Source organism: Zingiber officinale, chromosome 1B (genome assembly GCF_018446385.1).
Source record: "Zingiber officinale cultivar Zhangliang chromosome 1B, Zo_v1.1, whole genome shotgun sequence".
Taxonomy (NCBI): Eukaryota; Viridiplantae; Streptophyta; class Magnoliopsida; order Zingiberales; family Zingiberaceae; genus Zingiber; species Zingiber officinale.
This window is the reverse complement of record NC_055986.1, coordinates 6,934,375-6,942,488: the sequence shown is the minus strand read 5'-3', so window position 1 is coordinate 6,942,488 and position 8,114 is coordinate 6,934,375.

The window sequence follows — 8,114 nt, the reverse complement described above, 5'->3', positions numbered from 1 at the left end:
ATGAGAAAGTATATGACACTCATATAACGATCCATGATACTTTCTCATGGCGGGTCATTCAGTATACATTCTCTAATGCATACCCATGTGTCAGCTTGATATCTCTATATCCATGACTTGTGAGATCAAGTCATCGAGCTGACCTACATGCTAGTATTATTGTATTAACATTGTCCCTGAATGTTAATACTCGACTAGGAATGATTTAGAGTAGTGTTCCCTATATCATCTCACTATCGATTCAACTAATCGATTGATATAGGTATGAACCTTCTACTCAAGGACGCTATTATACTTAGTCTATTTGGCACTAATACAAATAAGTATAATAACCAAACAAATGCCTTTATTAATATACAAGAATATGATACAATGAGTCTATACAATCATCAAATTATTGGCTCTAGGGCTCTAACTAATAATCTCCGACTAGCACTAGTGCCAATCAGTATAGGCTCTAAGGCCTAATGACCTAGTGTGACCATCTTGATTTCTCTGTGCCAAAGCCTTGGTCAAGGGATCTGCGATGTTAGCCTCTATAGGTACTCTGCAAATCTCCACATCTCCTCTATCGATAATCTCTCGAATGAGATGGAAGCGCCGTAGTATGTGCTTGGTCCATTGGTGTGGCGAGGTTCCTTCGCTATGCTATAGCTCCATTGTTGTCACAATAGAGCTCAACTGGTCAGCGATGCTAGGAACCACCCCAAGTTCGGTGATGAACTTGCGGATCCAAAGCGCCTCCTTTGCCTCACGATGCGTGATGTACTCGTTGTAGAATCGACTCGTATCGCTTGCAACTCTTCGGTGACGGCACCACCATTAATGCAAAATACGAACCGCGACTGCGATCTATAGTCATCCTGGTCGGTCTGGAAGCTGACATCACTGTAACCCTTTACAGCTAGCTCATCATTGCCTCCATATATCAAGAAATATTCTTCAGTCCTTCTTAAGTACTTATGACTATTCTTGACCGCTATCCAGTGACTTTCACCAGGATCTGACTGGTATCTGCTCATCATGCTCAAAGTATACGAGACATCTTGTCGAGTACAAAGCATGGCGTACATGATAGATCCTATGGCTGAGGCATAAGGGATCTGATCCATGCGGTCTCTCTCCTCTCTAGAAGAGGGACCTTGAGTCTTCGAAAGACTCACGCCATGTGACATCGGCAGAAATCCCTTATTGGAGTTCTGCATGGCAAACCGAAGGAGTACCTTGTCAATATATGTACGCGGACTTAAGCCAAGCAATCTCTTAGATCTATCTCTATAGATCTGTATCCCTAAAATGTGGGATGCCTCACCTAAGTCCTTCAATGAAAAGCAACTCCCTAGCCAGGTCTTGACAGACTGTAGCAAAGGGATGTCTTTCCCAATGAGCAGTATGTCATCCACATACAATATGAGGAAGACAACTGTGTTCTCTACATCCTTCTTGTAGACACAAGGCTCATCTTCGTTTTTGATGAAACTAAACTGTTTGATTGCATCATCGAATCGAAGATTCCAGCTCCGAGAAGCTTGCTTTAGTCCATAAATGGACCTATGCAGCTTGTATACTCTGCTAGTATGCTGTGGATCTGCAAAACCCTCAGGTTATGTCATGTACACATCCTCGAGTAGGTTTCCATTCAGAAACGTAGTTTTGACATCCATCTGCCATATCTCATAGTCATGGTAAGCTGCAATAGCAAGCATGATCCGAATGGACTTAAACATCGCTACTTGATAAAAGGTTTCATTATAGTCAATACCATGAATCTGCTTGAAACCTTTAGCTACTAAGCGACCCTTATAGATAAGTCCATCCATGCCAGTCTTTCTCTTAAAGACACACTTACACCCTATGGGTTTTACCCCTTCAGGTGGATCAACCAAAGTCCATACTTGGTTGGTGTACATGGATTCTATCTCGGATCTCATGGCTTCTAGCCATTTCTCGAAATCTGGTCTCATCACAGCTTCTTGATAGGTGGTAGGCTCATCCTCTATGAGCACAATGTCATCATGGTCAGACAAGAGAAATGAGTATCTCTCAGGCTGACGACGTACCCTATCAGACCTGCGAAGAGGTATGTCTACTTGAACTGGTTGTTGTTCCTCAACTCCTTGTGGAACAACATCATCCACAACACTTTGTGGTTCCATTTCAATTTCCATCATGGCATTAGTGCTACTGGTTGCATCTTGAACTTCTTCAAGATCGAGCTTCACTAGTCTTTCTAGAAACAAAGTCCCTTTCTAGAAAGACCCCAGTCTTAACCACTAGTCTTGGGAATGTAGAAATAATATCCTTAGTTTCCTTGGGATATCCAGATGAAATAGCACTTGTCGGTTTGGGTCCTAATTTGTCCGAGACTTGGCGTCGATCGTAAGCCTCACAACCCCAAATCCTCATGAAAGACACCGGCATCTCCCAGTCCATATCCTATATGGTGTCTTTATCACGGCCTTTGATGGAACTCGGTTGAGTATGAAAGCTGCCATGTCTAGAGCATATCCCCATAGATATGTCGGAAGATCTGTGTGACTCATCATAGATCGTACCATATCTAATAAGGTACGATTCCTTCTTTCGGACACACCATTCCATTGTGGTGTTCCAGGAGGAGTGAGTTGAGATAAAATCCCACACTCAGCTAAGTAGTCACGAAACTCATGGCTTAAGTATTCACCACCTCGATCTGATCGAAGTACCTTAATACTCTTGCCAAGCTGGTTCTGTACTTCATTCTTGAATTCTTTGAACTTTTCAAAGGATTCAGACTTATGTGTCATCAAGTACACATAACCGTATCTACTGAAATCATCAGTAAATGTGATGAAGTACCTATAACCGCCTCTAGCAGCAACATTGAAAGGGCCACATACATCACTATGTATGAGTCCTAACAAATCAGTTGCTCTCTCGCTATGCCCACTAAAGGGCGTCTTGGTCATCTTGTCTCGTAGGCATGACTCACATATCTCATATGATTCAAAATCAAATGAGTCCAGCAAACCATTCTTATGGAGCTGGGATAAGCGCTTGTCATTTATATGACCTAAGCGACAGTGCCAGAGGTATGTTTGGTTCATGTCATTTGACTTGAACCTCTTGGTACTAATGTTATAGATAGGGCTCTCAAGATCTAGAATATAGAGTCCGTTTATTAGTGGTGCACTACAATAGAACATATCTTTTAAATATACAGAACAACATTTGTCTTTTATTATAAAAGAGTATCCTTTCTTGTCTAAACAAGAAACTGAAACTATGTTCTTAGTAAGAGCAGGCACATAACAACAATCATCTAAATCTAGTACAAGTCCGGAGGGCAGAGATAAGTTCCTACAGCAACAGCAGCAACCCGTGCTCCATTGCTACCTGTAGGTCCACCTCGCCCTTGCCAATGCTCTGCTATTTCTCAGCGCCTGCACATCAGTACAAATGTGAGAAGCACATCCAGTATCTAATACCCATGATGTAGAAATAGATAGATTGACTTCTATAACATATATACCTGAAGTGGAAGTCTCACTTCGCTTCTTCTTAAGATCCTCCAAATATACCTTGCAGTTCCTCCGGTCTGACCGCAGTGGAAGCAGGTAGCATCCTTGGCGACCCCTCCTTTAGGCTTCAGTGCCTTGCCTTTGCCCTTGGTTTGGGAGTTTCCCTTACCTTTGGGCTTGCCCTTGCCCTTGTGCTTCTGGACCATCAGAATGAGCTTAACCTTCTTAAGGTTAATCTCAGCAGTTCGTAACATACTAAGTAGCTCGGGCAGTGGCTTGTCAATCTCGTTCATGTTATAGTTGAGAATGAATTGACTATAGCTATCCGGCAAGGACTGCAAGATCAAGTCAGTGGCCAACTCTTGGCCAAGTGGGAACCCCAGTCTTTGTAGGTTCTCTATGTACCCAATCATCTTGAGTACATAAGGACCTACAGGAGCCCCGTCTGACATCTTGCACTGAAACAGTGCCTTCGAGATCTCAAATCTCTCATGCCTCGCTTGTCCCTGATATAGTTGGCGAAGATGCTCAACCATATCAAAAGCGCCCATCAACTCATGTTGCTTCTGAAGCTCTGAGTTCATGAGCATTAGACAGGACACATCTAATGCGTCGTCTTGATGCTTCTTGTAAGCATCTTTGTCGGCTCGCGGGGCATTGGCAGGAGGAGCCTCCGGAATGGGCTGCTCCAGAACGTACAGCTTACGCTCCTAGGTGAGAACTATTCTCAAGTTCCTGTACCAGTCCAGGAAATTCGCTCCGTTGAGCTTGTCCTTCTCAAGGACAGATCGCAGGGAGAAGGAATTCGTGTTCGACGTCATGGTTATCTACAACAGAAAAATTTGCAGAAATAAATATCATATTCTTTAAAATCATTTAATTAGGCCTTTTAATTAAATGATGCTCCCACTGAATTCTATAATTCTTGTGGGACAAGATCCACATCATACTAACCCTTGAGTTAGCTTTGGCTAATACGCCCAAGGCTTAGTATGATCGGTAGGTAACGATTACCAATTACATCTCTATGCAACTCTTGTTTATAGAATCAATATCCGCATTTATATTAAAACTCGAGTTAGCTTTGGCTAATACACCCGAGAGTTAATATAGATGTGATATTGATCTATCTTTCCAACTATTGGAAGAATGCCTATAGTTGACTCGATTCAACCGAGTAACTATGAATACTCAATCTAATTGAGTTTGTATTCACCCATGCGTTGATAGACGGGACCAAGATTGTCCCTCCGTATCCTACCAAGATAATATGTATTGCTCTGCTTTGGCAGATTCAACAATACATATGATCGAGGTAGTGATAGGTATCACGGCACGGTTAGGCATTAGAGTTGAGTCGATTGAGATCTAATCTAATCGAGAAGGGATGCATCTTGTGCACGATTTAGATCTAATCTAATCGCAAGGGTGCATCATGTGCACGACTTAGATCTAATCTAATCATAAGGCACTAATTAATTAACTACTTATTAAATATGCATCACATACACAAGCAATTAATTAATCTATTTGTGATTTAGTCATGGCCCTACTATGATCTTCTCAAGCCAATGAGAAGATCAATTGGTCAACCTAGGGTCAACAGCTTCTTCAAGCTACTCCCTTTGACCACCTTGTGTTGCTCGTGCCCGCCTCGGAACTCGGTCTCGTGTGGACCCTCCACCGCTCCAATTTGTACATTACAATTTGAAACTCGAGTTACATTCGAGTCTAGATCTAATTTACAACAAGAAAATAAGATAAGGCACGATGCGCAGGTCGCGAATATAATACAACACTCGCAAACACACAACGGCATGCAGGCCGTATTATAAATTACAACACAACCAATCATATTGGGCTTTGGGCCATGACTATCATAAATTAATATATAATTCAAAATTATATATTTTTCATAATTTTCTATAATTTTAAAATTAATTTTTACAATTTTAATAAAATTTCGGCGGTCCCGTTTAGCGGTTTGGGCGGAACGGATCCCTTGCGGGGCCAGGGGCATCGCCCCTACCGCGATCTAACCATCGCGAGGGTTCCTTGCGATCCAACAGCGCCTAAACCCGCTGTCCCAAAGCGATTTGGGTCGAGACATTGCCGTTTGGAAAAATCTTCCGGCGGGTTCGTTTTAGCGATTTGGTTGCGATCAAGCAAATCCCCTTGCGGGGTTAGGGGAAGTACCCCTACCCACGATCTAACCATCGTGAGTTGCTCCTTTGCGATCTAATGGCACCCAAGCCCGCTGTCCCAAATGGATTTGGGGCAAAACGAAGCCGGTTTTGAAAGATCTTTCCGGTAGCCGAAGCCTACAAGTGCCGAGACACTTGTGCTTCGCTTCTACGGAAAAATTACCCATAAAATCATAAAAAAACTAATTTTTACAGAAAATCACAGAAGGTTTTATTTTTCATAAAAATAAAAACAAACTCGTACAAGCCTTGCACGTGGCTCTGATACCACTGTTGGGTTTTTCGGGCCGCGAAAACCGCTTTTCGCGTCGCGGAAACCCCGAATCGCCCAAGCCACGGATCTCGTGCAAGGTAAAACCGAACGAAAATACGAGTACGAGTTTGAAAAACTTTAATCTACAGTAGATCTACATAAGGATAAACCATTTATACCTTTGTAGCGAAGCCCTTCGCAATCCCGCTTGTCCTTGGTTCGCCGGATCTCAAAAGTGTCAAAGTAGACACTTCTCTATTTGTATCCACACAAGCAAGAGATGGAGAAGAAACCTTAGAGTGTGCTAGCACTCAAGTAAGGTCTCGGCAAGAAGGAGAAGAGGGAGAGAAGAATTGTGAGCAAGAGGAAGAAGATGAAAATCAATTAGCCTTGAATGAAAATAAAAACATGCATTTTACACTCAAGGTGGCCGTCCACATTAAACCTTGTAACCCCCATGGAATATCAAGAGTCACAACTCTTGGTAACTCCCATGAGGTGGCATTTGGTCAAGTCAAACTTGACCAAATGAAGAGGCCTTGATGATGTGGCATTGGTCAAGTCAAAGTCAAGTCAAAAACATGACTCTTCATCTTCCTACTTAAGTCAAGTCAAACTTGACCACTTCTATCCCTTGGTTGATCTAATCTAACCATTGGTTCAAGCCAATTTTAATTTAATGAATCTCTATTCATTGAATTAAATTAATTAAATGAGTCTAAGTCCAAATTAGACTCACTTAACACATGAACCAACTTGAGTCCAACTCAATTATCCTACTTTGGATTACTCTTAATCCAATTTGGTTCATCATATGAACCTAATCATTTAGGTTCATCAAATGAACCTAGTCTCCATCTATTTGCCCTTAGTGTGTGACCCTATAGGTTCTTGTAACGTTGGCAATGCCCCTAAACCCATTTAGGAGCATAAGTAATGAGCGGTATCTAGCAACACATCATTACTACCCAAGTTACAAGAATGTCGAGATCCGACATCACCTTGTGACTACTAATTGTGACTCCTCACAATATGTGACATTGTCCTTCTATCCTAGACATCTAGACTGATCAATATGAGGCATAGACCGTGTCATCCTCTAATCAATCTAAATCTTGAACTCCAAGTAGACTCACTCGATCAAATGAGCTCAACATCTAATGTTGACTCATTTGGGCATGGCCATGCACTTAGTGGTCTCACTCTATCAAGAATAGCGATGTCGCTCCCGTCATATGGGAGGAATAGATCCCATCTACATCACTCACATCCCTCTGCATAATTCGTTATATACCCAGTAATCGCCTTTATAGTCCACCCTGTTACGGGTGACGTTTGACGAAACCAAAGTACATAACTCCTTATGTAGGGATCCATGGTGACTTCAGGTCAAAGGACTAATAGTCATACTAATAGCCACATGAGAAAGTATATGACACTCATATAACGATCCATGATACTTTCTCATGGCGGGTCATTCAGTATACATTCTCTAATGCATACCCATGTGTCAGCTTGATATCTCTATATCCATGACTTGTGAGATCAAGTCATCGAGCTGACCTACATGCTAGTCTTATTGTATTAACATTGTCCCTGAATGTTAATACTCGACTAGGAATGATTTAGAGTAGTGTTCCCTATATCATCTCACTATCGATTCAACTAATCGATTGATATAGGTATGAACCTTCTACTCAAGGACGCTATTATACTTAGTCTATTTGGCACTAATACAAATAAGTATAATAACCAAACAAATGCCTTTTATTAATATACAAGAATATGATACAATGAGTCCATACAATCATCAAATGATTGGCTCTAGGGCTCTAACTAACAATCTCCCACTAGCACTAGTGCCAATCAGTATAGGCTCTAAGGCCTAATGACCTAGTGTGACCATCATGCTTCCTCTGTGCCAAAGCCTTGGTCAAGGGATCTGCGATGTTAGCCTCTGTAGGTACTCTGCAAATCTTCACATCTCCTCTATCGATAATCTCTCGAATGAGATGGAAGCGCCGTAGTATGTGCTTGGTCCGCTGGTGTGAGCGAGGTTCCTTCGCCTGTGCTATAGCTCCATTGTTGTCACAATAGAGCTCAACTGGGTCAGCGATGCTAGGAACCACCCCAAGTTCAGTGATGAACTTGCGGATC